We start from the raw sequence: 19,197 nt of genomic DNA on the forward strand, positions 1-19,197 counted from the left end.
AGCGACCATCCGTACAACCCCTTCACACACAGCAAAGTGATTCTAAAGATTACCTAAGATAAGATTATTCTCATTTAATCAATTTAGCTCCCTAGCTAGAATTACTCTAAGACTCACCTAAGTAAGACATGAAGAGACCGCCCATACACCCTCTTCAAGCCTACCTAAGCAATCCTTAAAGCTACTCTAGATAAGTACCTTTTCAATAACATATGATTAACTTAATTCATTATGTTTATTAAACCATTTACGAGACATTCAACAATTAAGGACTTCACATAATGGTTTTGGAGAATACCTAGGGAACCTACGTACGTTAACATCTTCAAAGCCTACTCGTGTAATGTCTAGATAGAGTCCCATTCCGCTACCTAAAGATCATAGAACTCATCCAACTCTAGCATGTATCCTACATGATAAGAATAGGCAATACCCAATATAGACCATACTAACTAGGCATGAAATCCACAGTCAAACCCTACTCCGATGAAGGGTGTTTTCCTTGCCAATAGTAGAACTATGCACATCCCATGTAGGCACATGGTTAAGGATTATCAATTTTTTTTGTACTCTAGTATCATCTGAACTAAAGCCACTCTCCAAGCATACTCATCTGATGTTAATGTTTGTTCTAATAGAGTAATCCACTCAAGGAGCATATGAAGAGGTACCTTATAATAGTCATAACCAAATCATAACACACCTTACCAAAGAGGTCCAATAGGGCTGCCTTACAATGGTTACTACGATAGATCAATGACTTTCCTAAGGATGATGTCATGTCGTTCCACCCAACCAACCCCTAAGTCCATCATTCAAACAAGAAGGATACATTAGAGGCTTTCAACTTCAAGGATAGCATAACCTTCCATTTTGGTTGAAGGTTTCACATAAATGACTCTCTTAAATATGTTCAATGTCATATTTCAGTCATACATATATACATACATGATAAATGTGCTTTAACCTACTAAGTCAAGAGTCATATACATATTCTTCATGTATCGAGTAGAAGGACGTAAGTCTTTCACAACAAGACACATAAATTCTTCCCTTATCACATGTCTATTCACATTCAATTAGCACGTAGGGCCAACTAGGTATACTCAAGTCACCCTATTCATTCTTATATAATCATCAGCATAATCCATACCAAGACTCATATTATAGACAATTAGGAGGCATCATACTTCAATGTCAAGTATATATACCTAAAGACATCACTACAGTCTATCATGATCACGTATAATCATATAAGAAAACACATACTTTGACTTCACATAGTACACATAGGGCATATAGACCTTTACAATATCACATTTCCCACCCAAATACACTCGTATACATGTAAGGGACCTCCCACATAATTTGCACCGAAAATGAACACATAAATATGCCAAGAGACACTAAGACACACAAGCAGGTCTCAAGGAAAATTTTTTGAATATCTTGGACGTTCTTGGATGTTAGACCTCCAAGCACTTCCAAACTTTAGAAACTGCCTCATAACAATATTATGAAAAATTTTAGGACTTCAAACACGTGTTAGGCTATAGCTTCACCTAATTAGTTTTAGAGGATTGACAGTCTCCATTTAAGGCATGCTATGGTTTTAAACCTTTGTTTCCATTAACCGTGATTCCTTTATCGAGAGATGTTAGTGTCAGTATAGACGTCAAGAAAAGGGAAAAACAGATGATGAACATTCATGCCAAGGTCAAAGAGGCCATTGAAATGAACAATTCAAAGGTGCTCATTCGATAGAATTGAGGGAGAAATGAAGTTATCTTCAATCCAGATGATCGGTTATGGTTTTTTTTTTGAAAGGAAAGGTTTTTACAAGTACGAAAAGGAAAGCTAAGCCCAAGAGAGGATGGACCCTTCCAAGTAGTCAAGCGAATCAATGACAATGCTTACATGATTGACCTACCAAGAGAGTATAATGTTCATAATGTTTTCAATGTTAGTGATTTTTCTGTTTGTGTTGTAGGTGATCCTTTGGATTCAAGGATGCATGGATGACACTAACATCAGTGACATGTACCTCTCAAGACCATTCACACTAAGTGAAGAAAATGATCTCCAAGGCCTACTACAAGCAATGTTCATGAAAGGGAAGCATTAGAGGAGATTGACGGTCTCCAAAGAAGGACATGAAATGTGTTTAAAGTACATTAAATGGTTAAGGAAAAAGGAAAGAGGCCATGTGTGCAAATGGCCATTTCATGAATTCAAGAATTCACAAAAGAAGGCAACCAAACAAGACCCTTACCTCATTAAGGGTAAAATTGTCAATGAAGTATCTTCTTTATTTCCTTAGTATAAATATTAGTCTCACTAAACCATTTAGACATTAAATCACACTTGTAAAGTGTGGCTTAAACTATCAAAAAGTGTGACTTTTAATGAAAACGCAATAGTTTTTGACTTTAGCAACACTTTTCTGGGGGTTGCCAAAAGAGGCGTAACCTTTAACCTTAGGCTACACTATTACACTAGCAGCAACGCTTAAAAAGCATGGCCAATGAGGTACAAAGGCCACACTTCGTAGCATATCATTGGCAACACTTTTATTTGATACAACAACACTCTCTAATGTGACCTTTCCTTTGTTATTGGCCACACATTAAAAGTGTAGCTTTTTATACCTCTTCAACAACAACAGTTACAGAGTGTTTCCTTTTAAAATGTACATACGACATTTTATAATGAATAATCCACTAATGGCATCCCTCTAGCAACACCTTCAAAGTTTGACAATGTTGTAAAGAACTTTTATATCCACAATTTCTAATTGCAAAATAATAATTATTATTTGCATCGATTCCCTTATCACATAATTGTATAATATAAATGATCTCAAATATCTAATTATCTATTAAATATTTCAATATATTGATCTACAATAAACTTTGAAAAACATGTCTTGTACTACTTACATAGAAAGGAATATTTTAAAGAGGTGTATTAACAATAAATTTCACATTTTATTCAACATAGCTGGTATTCGAGAGGTTCCAGCCTTTGCTCCCCCTTTTTTGATGATCTTTTTTTGTTCGCATCAAACCAGTTCATAGCACCATTTTAACCTTTTTGTAGCTTCTCACCATCATTTAATTCTAGGTGAAGTAGCAGTTCTTGGCTATGAAGTAATGATGGACCCGGGTTTCATGGTAAAATTTTTGTGAAGTTGATAAGTTTAAAGTTGTGACAACATCTGCGATGAATGGGCGCATGTTAGGTTGCTCCTAAGCACACATTATTGCGAATTCCTCTAATTATCTCCAATTTTTGAACATTCAACTGTTTTCCTGCCTCTAATAATCTCGAGGAGGACTACCCTAAAGCTGTAAACATCTAACTTCAAAGTCATTGTTTTGTCATGGCATACTCTAGTGCACAGTACCCACAAGTACCCATAACTTATGTAAATTTATGGGTGTTTTGCACAGCTGATTAACTTTTTATGATGAACTAATTAATCTACATGAATAACCATGACCAAGTAAATATCATGAACAAGGAAGCATGCTTGAAGCGTCAACATATGTTACTCTAGTTACACACTTAAAAATAAGAAACGCGGAAGTAAAGTTAAATTTATTGGGGTTACCAAGGAATTCAGCTTAAGCCACATATTGAAAAATTGAATATTCAGTGGTTAGTTCTTATCCATAATTTAATAAACTAAGCCTGTTAATAACAGAATGTCGTCGATAAAACTTCACTGAAGAGAGAATAAAACATAATAAAGATGCTAGAAGATATTCTCGAGTAATCAAAGATTGTTGAAGTAGTACAAAATTTTAGAATGTTTCACAAGTAGATATTATTTCCTACCTCGAGGTACATTTTAATCCAACATGTGAAGCAAATCATAAAAAATATCAGTTACATATAGACTGTTCGAAATTTTGAAAACCTTTGAAAGATTAAAAGTGAAAAGAAGCTAAGAGTCGAAGGTATCTACAAATCACCACATTAACACTTCTGAACTAACAACAAGTTCTATACACCACTAGTTTACATCATAAGGTATGAAGATAATCCATGTTGAACTCACACGAAAGGTTGTTATGGAGACTAACCTTTCTCAAATCACATAATTTTGTTTTTCATTGTAAAGGAAGTTATTCAACTAAAGTTCTTCCTCATTCCGTGGAGGAAAAAAAATCCCATGACACAAACAATCTATGCTGTTTATAGAACTATCACAGCAGCGAGATCAATTTTTGCAACTTGTGACCTCCAAGCTTCAATCTCATTTGAAATCCTTGTACTTTCTGGAACACCGAAAGAATAAAGTAGATCGTAACATTGTAGCACCAAATTTGGAAATAGACAAGAGAGCAGAATAATTAGCTTAAATGCCCACCATTCCAAGCAAATCATTACAGCAGCTAGGATGGAAAAGAGGAGAAGTCCCCCGTAGTCAGGGAAACATCCACAGAGAATAAAGCTCGAGTCTTTTCACAAACCAATGATTATTTCACGTAAAGTATAAGCAAGATCATATTCAACCAATAGGATGAATTAATTGACAATACTGCTCAAATGATCCCTAACTTCAAGTTGAATATTAAAGCACAACAAATCGTAACTTGGAAGCATAAAGATATAATTGCACTTAAAAGCATTGGTAGGATTAAACAATATGCCAAAAAATAGAAAAAGCACCTGTAGATAGAAGCCGTTTGTCGACCGGTATAGCACTATAAGTAGAAGTTCCAAAATTTTGATATTGTCCTTTTCCATAGGCCTGCCCACATAGAGTCTCTAGCGCATTTCACATTCCAAAAAGAACACTATAACCAGTAACACTGGAAAGTGAAGAAGCAATAAAAGCACTAAAGAGTGAAAGTTGACCAAGGTTACCTAACATAATCATTGGTGAAATTCATAAAAGGTATCTTGGTACCGTCACCAGTATCATAGGCAAAGTAATGCTACTCGTCTGTTTCACCTCATCAATTGACACTTCCCCGCTTGAACTAAAAATGGATTCTTATTGCAGAGCTTGCAAGAGATGTCAAAACTCTATAACAGAAACAAACAACCATTTCATATGCAATAAGCAAAATTAACATAATAAATCCAAGAAAGAAGAGAGGCCTCTACATAAATATCCAAAATAAGTCAAACTACAGGGCAAAACGTCAAAGAGAAAAATACTGAACTTACATATTTTCTTATCATTTTCTCCTAGAAAACAATCTAACATCTTTTCCCAACAAAAATGAATATAGTTTCTTATTATTTTCTCCCAGCAACAAAAACGACTAAAATCAAGAACAAAAAACAAAGACTGCCAATATTCATCATAGCATTTCTGAGCAATAAACTCATCATAATGTGATAAGCATACAATGCATATCTGTAACGATGTAGTTAACTACTTCAATAAGTGATTCTACAACAACATTGACCAAAAAAAAGGTATTTTTCACCCTCAACAATCACATGCTTTCAAAGATTGTACCGCTTGCTGTTAACTAAATTCAATTATATTAAACTGAGAAAAGCACCAATGTATGTGAAAGTAAAAGGACAAAACCAGCAGAAATAATGAAAAAACTAAAGTAAAAATTATATAAGGTAGGGTGTAGGGTGGAGGTTGGGATGAAGCAAAACTTATAGGTGGTGGGATGAAAACATAAATGTCCTATGGTGAAATATTTTCCAAAAAACAGCTGGGACTTAGTTAAGGTTTTCTTACTTCAATCTTGTAATGCATTAAGGAATGAGCTAAGTACAAACAGAAGCATATAACACAAGAAGGGTCACAACATAAGAAGGAAATTGAACCACAAGATTGGAAGAAACTGTATCACCAGAGTTTTTATGTTGTAATTCAAATAGTTTGTAAAGAAAACATTGTTATAACTTTCAAGTCTTGAGGTAAATCTAGCAAGACATGGTTTGACATATGTTTAAATAGTAAATGGTAGAAGCTTCAAAAATTTCACAACCAATGATTAAATTTGAACGTAAGACGGTTCAGCATGCATCTTCGTAATGCTTGATGATAATACGAACATAGGTTAATGTTAACTTAAAGTGAGATACATCACGTAGTGAAAGCTAAATAATACCTCAAAAGGGTTTGCAACAATGATACCTGCACAACTACTAGTAACATCAACAATGTCTTTTGCAACTATTGTGCATGATGTTAAATTGCATAGTGCAAACTGAATAATGCATTCAAGCCAGTTAGAAAGAAAACATCAATTCAACTCTTCGAGCAGCCATCATGCGGCAAGCATCATAAATGTTTATAGAATCAGGTTCCTTTAGAACTTTAGGAAGTGAAGATTATTTACAACTAAAATTTCATCTAACAATTTACCCAACCAATTTAAATTGATATTATGTTAATCACTATTTATATCTAAAATTTCATCAAAACTCAATATATAACACCGCTCCATATTACCTGACCAATTTAAATGGATAAAGAGTATATTCTTTATGTAATATAATGAACTATGATTCTGAGCAGAAGTTTCAATGCCTCTTCAGATTCATTAAATAACTCATATATAGCATAAATTTCCGTCAATCCACAAGCCATCAACATTTTGTCACGACCCAAAACGGGTCGTGAATGGCACCCACACTTACTTCCTTAGGTGGGAGAACCAACACATCTAAACCCCAACATATACCAATAGTTCAACTATAAATAATATAAATAATGCGGAAGCTCCAAAAGATACTAAGTAACAAATTTAAATAAGTTTCTAAAGTTTAATACTTATCATCCAAAAATCTGATAGTCATCACATCAAGGAAATCTAATCTCCAATACTAAGTCTATGAATATCGAATACACTAAAATAAAGAATAAAATTGTATGTGTCCGAAAGTATAGGACATCATGTCGTGACCGAGAGAATCCAACATGAACTTGAATGGATTGCGCACCCTGTAACTTGATATGCGGGAGGCTGGCTAGAGCTGAGGGAAATCAGAAGACATAGGTACACTCGCTGCATTTCATAAAAGGAAAACAAAGAAGAAAACAAGTAGGACTCAGTACGAGGCAACATGTACTGAGTAAGTATCATCGGCCAACCCAAAATAGTAACTAATATACAAAGAATAATAGTATCAACTCAACTATAGCACTTAACATGTGATAAGCAACAAGAAACATGAACAAGTGTCAATAACAATAAAGTAAGCACGTATTAAGTCAACGGTATCAAGATCACACATGAGGACTCATGCCTCCAAACCAAACCATTTTGGGAGTTGAGTTCTTTGAGATTGAATATCTTCCATTAATTCAACATATTTTTCCTTTAATATTATCGTATCGGAATGTGACACCCCGATCCAAAAATATCGTGTCGAAACGTGACACTCCGATCCAAGAATACTGTGTCGGAACTTGACACTCCGATCAAAGAATACTGTGTCGGAACGTGACACTCCGATCCAAAAATACCGTGTCGGATCATGACACTCCGATCAAAGAATACCGTGTCGGAACGTGACACTCCGATCCAATTATACTATTAATTTATCCTTTATCATCACCGCTTTTAATTCATTGTTATATTATTTTCATCAAGCCTTCTTTATTCAAGGCATCACTTTGATAGATAGGATTAGAGAATATAAATTCTACGGTCTGAGGATTTCAGACCAATCACAAACCATACAACCAAATCACACAATCATATTGACAAGTAAATAGAGAACTTCACAATATCATTCAAGGCATATCAATCACTATTAAGAGATTACTATCAAATAGCATAAACCATAACCTACCTATACCAAAGAATCGAAGTCAAGCAGCTACTTCTCCAATGCCTTTCCTTTCCTTATTGCCTCTGAACCCTTCCAATCTTTCAAATATATATAAATATATATAAGGTGTAAGTTCACAAGGCCATAAACACTGCGATTATCTGTGTCTAGACTATACCCATAAATTCACCTAATTCTGTAATCAATCTCTTAAAGTTTAAGCCTAATGGTAAGTCTTAATTTCTCCTTAGCATAACTTTAGTGGAATTTAAATAAATCGATACACCTAATATTTAATTACCAAACTCAATATTTTAAAACTTGGCTCATAACAAGATAACTATGGAAAGATTTAGAATTTAAGGTTACATCTATGTCCAGTAACCTCTACCAGGGAAAATCAAAACAACATATTACATAATTTATCACACCCATATGCAAAAATTCCCAATTTATCATAGAAATATCAAAGTTTATTACCCCACCTTACTCTCTTAATGGTTATATATTTGGCCTCAATTTTATAATCAATAATTACATAAGAATTTAAAACCTTCCTACTGTTAATTGTTTGTTATTCATAAATAGACCATTAGGCCATCATTACATGCAATTCAAAACAAGGGCATTTGCCATTCAATATAACAACTTGAATGGCAAAGAACGTGATAATACATAACATATGAAATTTCTTTTAAAATAGTAAACATATGACAGTAACAATTAAATCCTCCATGAAATAATTAAATTATCTATATATAACTTTCACTTGCAACTCATCCACCAACTTTAAGCCAATTCTACCAAACATTACAGTAAGACATATATTAAAATGTACGCCCGATCCCTCCTCACAACAACATACTACTAATTTATATATATATATATATATATATATATATATATATATATATATATATATATATATATATATATATGTATATATATATACACACACACACACACACACACACACACACACACACACACCTTTTCCTTCCAATCAAGAACATAACAATAGTAATAAAAATACTCACAAGCATTTTTTGTACAATCCAATACAACTCCACTAATTTTTTTAACGTTTATTGAATATCCCTCTTTTCCAATTCAAATGTTATACTAAAAATAATTAACACAATCATGCTAATACATTCAAAATCCAACTCTAAATTTGATTACCTAATGGAACAACCGCTTTGTGACTGCTACAGATATGGTTTCTCTTGGCTAAACCCTTATTTCCCTTCTACAGAATATTTCATCCTAAATATTATATAACTTATTATAAGAGTGGTGAAAGTGACCCATTATTTATTTCACTATTATATTCTTAACCAATAACTAAGTAAATTAGTAAAACTACCCCACTAATTTCATAATTATAATTATGAATAATCCAAAAAACCCACTTAAATCTATCAGAAAGTATTTTCTAACATAAAAATTTCTAGTGCCCAAACCGACTACACGGGTTGTTACACATTTGTTCTAGGGACATGAATTTCATATATTCTCAAGGCATTTTCATAGTATGACCTGGATTCTCGTAGTTTTCCTGTCTTATATAGTATAGTCCACCCAGCCTTACAAAGATAGATTCAACTGAGGAAATTGTTGTCACAATTATATGATTTGAAAATATTAAGCTCCTTTTAAAGAGAAGACATCCTCATCGTAATGAGACAATGATAAGTAGATGTTCCAAATACGAACATCAATAGTTGCAAACTCTTTTTCCTATGTGCGATCATAGCCATGCTTGCAACTACAAGGTGTTCATGGGCTGCCTTAGACTCACATATGAGAGCCATTAAACGACGATCATCTACCTCTTCAAGAGAAGCTGGTGGAGTGTGGACACAATGAATTTTCAGTGTTTCTTAAACAAAATCTATGCTTTTAAAAACTGCATTGCCTGAACATGAGCTTCAGCCAAGTACCTGCATAATTTACAATTCAGTTGTTTGGAGCCTAAGAATCACATGGATAATTGTCAATTAAAAGCTGAAAAGGAAGAGTGTAACACAAACTAGATAATGTAACAAGAATGGTCATTTAGGCCTGTGAACTTAAAACAATCATATTAAGAAGATCAATGTCATCCCAGTGAGTGAGAAAACTTACATGGTGATTCACCATAGCATCCTCCATCTTTTAGGTTAGAATAGAACTGGAGCAACAAGTTAATTTTCATGTACTGCCTCCTGAGTATCCTTCACATAAAGTGGTATTATCACCCCAAATTCCTTTAATCAGTTCACTAAATCATAAAGAAATTCAAAGGTTAGTGTGTATTGTTTGTTCAAATCCTCTCGCACACTGAGTTGGATCCTAAATTACACTCCAAACAACTTGTGTACATGAGAACAAATAATTCTCCAAGATACTAGATTATCGTCTTTCTTCATTACTGCAACACTCAATCCCAATTTAGCAGTTCAATATCAACCAATGACAGTTGGATTCTCAAGAAGAGGATCTACTGAAAGTACCCTATTAACATAAGTTTCTTCCAAGCAACTGTGTACATCATCAATGTGTTGACAAAGAAGACGAATAGAAAGCTCTGACTCCTCAACAAACACTGCCACAATAAGTTTGGACTCGCCTAGCTTCTTCCAATGAGACCACTCTCTCTATCCGCAGCTCCCCTTTCAAGTAACCATTTGGACGATTCAGACCCTAAGATTGTGTTTCTTCTACACCCTTCTCTTATGAAGAAATTGAGCTAAGTTGTAATGGTCTCTGAATAGAGACATTCGTCTTCAAATGGAAATAGGGTTTAGGGTATGAGGTTTTCATTAGGGGCAAAAAAATGGCTCCTGTTTTGATTTTGATAAAGTGCAACACCTATGTCAATTTGAGACAAAATATTTTTTAATGTATATTCCTTTGCATAGAATTTCTTTTGTATGAGTTTCTTCATCGAAAAACTAGAAATTATGGGGAAAGTTAAACATATTATGAGAATATAATGCTTTGATAAAATTTGGGAAAATTATAACGTTACACTTGTAAAGTGTTATTTTTAAAATTATAAAAATTGTACACATTAAAAGTGTATTCATATATGTAAATTGGTGTTGTCGATTATATAATATTTTGAAAACGTTTATTAAGTGTATCCTATACTACTAAAGAGAACGTTCTAAAAGTATTGTCAATATTATCATTTCCAAAAGCTAGAAACTAAAGCTACACTTCAAAAGTGTACCCAAAAATATTTTTGGTAACACTTTATAAGTGTTTTATAGATTTAGTGTGGCCTTAAGAATAAAATGGTGTAGCGTCTTTCGTGATTTTGCAAGACTTAGACTATGTTGATTGTTCACTCTCAAATTGTGGTATCTTCTTAGTGATTAATTATGGTGAATCTTTGAATTGCTAGTTAACTTCTTGAGTTTGATTAATCAAAGTCCTCTTTGTGATTATTGGTTGCATTTGATTTGTTTGGTTTAAATTTAAATTGTTGAAGTCAATTGAGAGGTGAGGGTTTTAGTCCCTTGTTGCCCATAATTTCAATAATTTGAGTATTAATTTACATATTCTTTATTTCTTTGTTTGTTTCCTTATTTGATCTTTATCAAGGTTTGTGGTTAGCATTTAGGGTTTTTTAGGTTTTAGGGTTTGGGGTTATGGATTTGAGTTATAATATCTATGGTTTAATTTTTAATGTTAGGGGTTTGGTATTTTGGGCCTCGAGTTTTGGATTTAGGCTTTTGGGTTAGGGATAGGGTTAGGGTTTAGGTTTTTTTTAAGATTTTAGGTTTTGGGGTTTAGGATTTGATGTTTAAAATCTATGGTTTTGTATTAAATTTTTGAGGTTTTGAGTTCATGGTTTAGGGCTAGGGTTAGTGTTAAGGTTAGGGTTAAAGATTAGGGTTTTTTAGGTTTTAGGGTTTGTGGTTTACGATTTGAGGTTTAAATCAATTGTTTAGTGTTTAAAGTTTGGGTTTTTCTATTTTGAACTTAATGTTTAGGGTTTAGGGTTAAGGTTAGGGTTAGAATTACGGTTAGGGTGTAGGTTTTGTTTTTTATGTTTTAGGTTTTAAGGTTTAGGGTAAAAACGTGTGAGGTTTAATATCTATGGTTTAGTGTTTAATGTTTGTATTTTAGTATTTTGGTCTTAGTGTTTACGGTTTAGGGTTTAAAGTTTACAGTTAGGGTTAGGGTTAGTGTTTATTGTTTAGTGCTTTTTAGGTTTTAAGGTTTGGGGATTAGGATTTGAGGTTTAATATTTATGATTTAGTGTTTAATTTTGGGGTTTTTGTATTTTGGGCTTGAGGTTTAAGGTTTAGGTTATAGGGTGAAGGTCAGGGTTAGGGTTTATGGTTCAAATATCTATAGTTTAAGGTTTAGGCTTTATGGTTCAATATCTATGGTTTAGTGTTTAATGTTTGAATTTTGGTATTTCTATCTTGCGGTTTAGGGTTTATAGTTTAGGGTTAGGGCTAGGGTTAAGGTTTAGTTTTTTTTAGGTTTTAGGGTCTGGTTCTTATAATTTTTGGGTTAATATCTTTGGTTTAGTGTTTAATGTTGGAGTTTGGGTATTGGTATTCTGTGCTTTGTTTTAAGTATAACGACCCCTGTGGCCTTATCATTTATTGAAAATTCAAAAGTACATAGAGAGGGGGACATGAACCTTACCTCTGATCCTTAGATCATAAGTACCTAAGGAGGATTCCTCCCTTAATATATGGTTTACTAAGAATACAAAACAAGGAAGACTCTCCCTTTTACAGGAAAAGTCTATTGAAATAAAAGAACCTATTATAATAACTAGACATAGTCATTACTACTAGGATGAAAAAAAGTTTGTAGCTTCTTCACTATACAACATGGAAAAGATAAAATGAAGGACTTAATGCAAGAATTGAAGTATTATCATAAAACTCTAATTCTATCCTTTGTGAGTGGCCTTCTAGTGTTCCCCGAACTAAGATTATGTGTCACGACCCAAAATGAGCCGTGAGTGGCACCCACCACTTACTCTCCTAGGCGAGCAAACCAACAAATCTAAACCCCAACATTTACCAGTAAAACATTAATAAATAGTAAAAATAATGCGGAAGATCCAAAACTCATTAACAAACTCAATAAAATAAACTTCTAAAGTTTAATACTTATTATTCCCAAAATCTGGAAGTCATCACACCAAGAACATCTATCCTCAAATTTCTAAATCTAAGAGTATTTAAGAAGCTAAAAATAGTAAAAAAGATGGTCCATGTTCGAATTTCAAGACATCAAGACGTGAAGGAGAGAATCCAGCACGAGCTAGGAATAATGTCTCACCCTGAATTCTGATATGCTGAAGACAGGCTAGATCTGAGGACGAGTCGAAGTCGATGGCACGCTTTCCGCACTCCACAAATAACAAAGAAGAAAATTACAAGTAGGGGTAAGTAAAAGGAACACTTACTGAGTAGGTATCATCGGCCAACTCAGAATAGAAAACAATATAAACTGAGTAATAATATAAAATCAACCATAATACTTAACAGGTGACAATCAACAAGTATAAAAACCATTGGAAACAACACCAAGCACACCTATGAGGACTCAAGCCTCTACACCATACTCATTTGGGAAATAGGTTTTTCGATTTTGAGTATATTAACATAATTCAAGATTCATTCTCTTTATCATTATCGTGTCGGAATGTAACACTCCGATCCCCTAATACTACCGTGTCGGAATGTGACACTCCCATCCCCTAACACTACCATGTTGGAATGTGACACTCGATCCCCTAATACTACCGTGTCGTAACGTGACACTCCGATCCCCTAATACTACCATGTCGGAATGTGACACCTGATCCATTTATCTCATTATTTTAGTTCATCAATCCTTGTTTATGTCAAGGCGTTATCTTAATAGAGAGGATTTGAGATAGGAGATTCAACAGTCTCATCATTCTGCCCACCACAATCGAACAATCACAAACTATAAACATAATATCAAGCATATAGAAGACTTTACAATACCACCCAATACATATCTATCGCTATTTAGAGTTTATCATAGAAATAAACCATAACCTACCTCCACCGATGAATCGTGATCAAGCAAGCTACTTCCCCAACGCCTTTACTTTACTCTTCGTTCTCTCTCTTTATCGCTCGTTCTTCCTCTCTGTTCTTTTTATTTTTCTTCCCAGATTCTTTTTCTTTTACCCTAATTATCATATAATCAATTATAAAAGATGATAAAACTAACCCACTATTTATTCCCTTATTATCTTATTTAACCCCCATAGTAAATTATTTATTACAGTTATCCCACTAATTCCATAATTAAAATCATGAATAGTCCAAAACACCCCTTTAAAACTTTTAGCAGAAATCTTACCAGTCGGGGTTACGTCGCTTGTGACGGCTCGTCGTATCTATGACGATCCATCCTGTAGGTCCGTCACAGAGTTCAGAGAGTAAAAATTCAGTAGTGAAGTTACGCAACTTGTGATGGTCTGTCGTACCTGCGACGGTCCGTCCTGCAGGTCCATCACAAAGTTCAGAGAGTCGATCCCAGTACCCAGATTTCAGAGTTGAAGTGTTTTGGAACAAAGGCCCTTGACGGACCATTGTGCCTATGACGGATCGTCCTACCTGTCTTTGAGGGTAATGAGGAGAGTAGCAAAAGAATTTAAACAAGTATGGGACGACAGAGTCCATCACCGTCCGTCGCGTGATCCGTCGACCCTGTCAGTTTTATCAAAAATAGTTCTACTGCTTGAACCGACTAAAAAGGTCATTACAATAGATACGAATTTACCCATCATTCGTCCCCAAATGATCACAAGAAGAAAAGCAAGGGCGAGAAAGAGTACCTGAACTTGTAAAAAGATGTGGATATCTTTCTTGCATATCGGTCTCATTCTCCCAAGTGGACTCTTCAATTGGCCGATTCTTCCACCGAACCTTGATAGATGCAATCTCCTCTGATCTCAACTTGCGGACTTCTCTACCTAAAATAGCAACAGGCTCCTCCTCATAAGACAAATTCTCATCAAGGAGAACTGAATCCCAACGAATAATGTAGTTTCCATCCCCATGGTATTTTTTCAGCATGGACACATGAAATATCGGGTGCACTCCTGAGAGTTCTGGAGGTAATGCCAATTCATAAGCCACCTTCCCCACGTTCTTCAAAACTTCAAATAGACCAATATACCTCAGACTAAGCTTACCTCACTTTCCAAACCGCATCACCCCTTTAATGGGTGAAACATTCAGCAAGACTTGTTCACCCTCCATAAAATCAAAGTCCCTAACCTTTTGATCTGCATATCCTTTCTGCCTGTTCTGAGCTTCTAGAAGCTTCTCCTCGATGAATTTTACTTTATCTCACGATTCCCTCAGAAGATCAGTACCCCATGGTCTCACCTCAAATGCATCAAACCAGCCAATGGGAGACCTATATCTCCTCCTATACAGTGCCTTAAATGGGGTCATATCAATACTTGAGTGATAGCTATTATTGTATGAAAACTTTGCTAAGGGTAAGAAGTTATCCCAATGACCACCAAATTCTATCACTCATGCACGAAGCATATCCTCCAACACCTGAATCGTTCGTCAGACTGACCATCGGTCTGAGGGTGAAATGCAGTACTAAGATCAAACGTAGTACCTAATTCAACATACAATGTTCTCCAAAATTTAGAAGTAAATTGCGCAGCCCTATCTGATATAATGGAAGGTGGAACCCCATGCAATCGAACAATTTCTGAGATATAGAGTTTTGCTAACTTCTATGCATTGTAAGTCACCTTGATCGAAATGAAGTGAGCAGACTTAGTTAATCTGTCAACAATTACTCAAATTGAATCAAATTTACCCAATGTCTTTGGAAGACCAACCACAAAATCCATTGCAGTTCTTTCTCATTTCCATTCAAGAATGGGCATTTCCTGAAGGGTTCCCTCGGGCCTCTGGTTTTCATACTTTACCTGCTGACAATTTGGGCATTGGGCAACAAAATCAACAATGTCACGCTTCATTCTACTCCACCAAGAATGTTGCTTTAGGTCACGGTACATCTTAGTTGCACTAGGAAGTATAGAATACCTTGAACTATGAGCCTCTATAAGAATAGTGTGAATCAAATTATCAACACGGGGTACACATACTCTTCCTTTAATTCTCAAAACGCCTTCCTCATCAATTATTGCCTCTTTAGCCTCTCCTCGTAATACCATATCTCGAATTAAGCTCAGCTTCTCATCAGTAAACCGTTTTCCCTTAATTCTGTCAAGAAAAGAAGATCTTGCCTCCACACAAGCCAAAAATCCTCCCTTCCCTAGTATTTCCAGCCTTATGAGTCAATAGCCAGAGTATGAACCTCTCTAGCCAATGGGGGTCTAGAAACCTGTAAATGGGCTAGACATCCCATGCTCCCTGCCTTTCTACTTAAAGCATTTGCCACAAAATTAGCTTTTACTGGGTGATACAGAATAGTAATATCATAGTCCTTCAGTAGTTCCATCCACCTCCTCTGCCTCAAATTCAAATCTTTCTGAGTAAAGACATACTGTAAACTACGATTATCTGTATAGACTTCACACTTGACCCCATATAGATAATGTCTCCATTGCTTTAACTCAAACACGACTGCAGCCAACTCCAAATCGTGGGTCGGATAGTTGCATTCATGCACTTTTAATTGCCTCAAAGTATAAGCAATTACATTCCTCTCTTGCATTAGCACTGCACCCAAACCAGAATAAGATGCATCACAGTAAACAATGAAATCCTTACCTTCCACTGGCAAGGTAAGAATTGGTGCAGTAGTCAACAAGATCTTGAGGCTCTAGAATCTTTCTTCACATTCGTCCGACCATACAAATGGAACATTCTGCTTAGTCAAATTTGTCGATTGGAAAGCGACAGAAGAATATCCCTTGACAAATCGACGGTAGTATCTAGCTAAACCAACAAAGTTCCTTACCTCTGTAACAATAGTAGGTCTTACCCAATTCTTCACTACTTCAATCTTAGATGTATCCACCCTCACTCCATCCTTAGAAACCACGTACCCCAAGAAGGACAGTGAATCGAGCCAAAACTCACACTTGGAGAATTTGGCATAAAGACTTTTCTCCCTCAACAACTCCAATACAATTTTCAAATACTCCTCGTGTTCTTTCTTGCTCTTTGAGTATACCAGTATATCATCAATGAATACAATGACAAAGGGATCCAGGTATGGCTTAAAAATCCCATTCATCAAGCTCATGAGAGCAGCACGGGCATTCGTAAGCCCAAAAAACATTACCAGGAACTCATAATGCCCATACCTGGTCCGAAAAGCAATCTTGGGCACATTCGTTGCCCGTATTTTCAATTGATGATAACAAGATCTCAAATCGATTTTTGAGAAGGTACAAGTACCTTGTAACTGATCGAACAAATCATCGATGCGAGGAAGTGGATACTTGTTCTTAACAGTTACCTTATTCAGTTGTCTATAGTCTATGCACATTCGAAAACATCCATCCTTCTTCTTCACAAATAAAACAGGAGCACCCCAAGGGGATGCACTTGGTCTAATAAAGCCTTTACCTAACAACTCCTGAAGTTGGGTCTTTAACTCCCTTAACTCAGCTGGGGCCATTCTATAAGGGGGTATGGAAATGGGGCGAGTACCCGGCTCCAGATCAATTCAAAAATCAATATCCCTATCTGGTGGCATACCAGGAAGGTGTGCAGGAAACACATCCAGAAACTCACACACTATCGAGACAGACTCAATCGAAGGTACTTGGTAAGTATCATCCCTGAGATGTGCCAAGAAAGTTAAACAACCCTTACTAACCATTCTCTTAGCACGAAAAAAGGAGACGATACGAACTGGGGTGGAAATATAGTAACCCTCCCACACTAGCGGATCTGTCCCAGGCTTGGCCAATGTCACAGTTTTAGCATTACAATCTAAGATTGCAACATTTGGAGAAAGCCAAGTCATAACCAGAATTACATCGAAATCAACCATCTCTAGAATAATCAAATCTACATGAGTATTGCTCCCCACAAAAGTCACACGACAAGACCTATAGACCTTATCAACTATCACACTCACCCATAAGAGTAGAGACACGAATAGGCATGTCAAGCAGATCACAATGTAAATCAAGACAAGTAGCAAACGAGGAAGATACATATGAAAATGTGGATCCAGGATCAAATAATACAGAAGCCATGTAATCACAAAAAAAAAGATTATCTGTGATAACAGCATCAAATGTCTCTGCTTCAGACCTCTCGGGGAAGGCATAACAATGGGCCCTATAACCTGTCTGCCTGTTTCCCCTACCCTGTTGCGCTGCAGTAGCTCTAGCTTGCTCGCCACCCCGGCTGATTTGGTGACCACCATTACCTTGGCCACCACGTCCTCCAGAATGGCGGCCTCTCCCATGACCACCTCTACCTCTAATTATTGGGGATCTGTAACTCTGTTTTGGACAATGCCTCCTAATATGTCCAACCTATCCATATCCATAAAAATCTCTGGAGTCAAGCATAGGTCTCTGTGAGAACGATGAAGTCTGGGGATAACCTCCAAACTCAGAGAAATGTTGACAGGTCTGCGATGGACCCCCAGTTACAGCCTGTAGTGAAGACTGAATAGGTCGGGAGGGGTAACCTTTTGAACTCTGCCCTCTGGAGTAAGAACCACTAAACTCACCTCCCGTACAGAACTTCTTAAATGTCGACGCCATGGTGAAATTGTCTGGCTTCACCCCCTCCACCTCTATCACAAAGTGAACCACTTCCTGAAAGGATTTTACAGCAGCAGCTACCTGTAAGGCTGGGATCTGCAAATCTGACCTCAATCTTTTCACAAAGAGGCGAATTCGCTCTTGTAGACTGAAGCAAAGCTAGGTGGCATACCTGGATAGCGCACGATTTGGCCTCATAAGTGGCAACAGACATCCTTCCTTGGTCTAGGCTCAGGAACACATCTCTCCTCATGTCCCTTAAGGTCCGGGGTATATCCTTCTCCATAAATAAGCTAGAGAATGATGCCCAAGTCATAGGTGGTGTCTCTGCTGGTTGACATTCAATATACGACCGCCACCATATTTTGGCATTCCCCTAAAACTGGTAGGTCACAAACTCAACACCGAATTGTTCTACTATGTCCATCTTATGTAGCAGCTCATGACAATCAACCAGAAAATAAATAGGCATCCTCAGATTCAGCGCCCTTGAAGACTGGAGGTTTCAACTTTATGAATTTAGTGAAAAGTTCATGATGATCACTCGTCATTATAGACCCTGTAGTCAATCGAGGGAACGTGCCTACTTCCAATGAGGCATCCATGCGGGGAGCCACAGCAGCTGCATGTTGTACTCCCGGAACCTAAGGTTCTAGTACCGGAAACACTGGAGGTGTCTTGCCCCGATCAGATAACCCGCTAAGATAAGT

This window comes from Solanum lycopersicum, chromosome 9 (genome assembly GCF_036512215.1).
Source record: "Solanum lycopersicum chromosome 9, SLM_r2.1".
Taxonomy (NCBI): Eukaryota; Viridiplantae; Streptophyta; class Magnoliopsida; order Solanales; family Solanaceae; genus Solanum; species Solanum lycopersicum.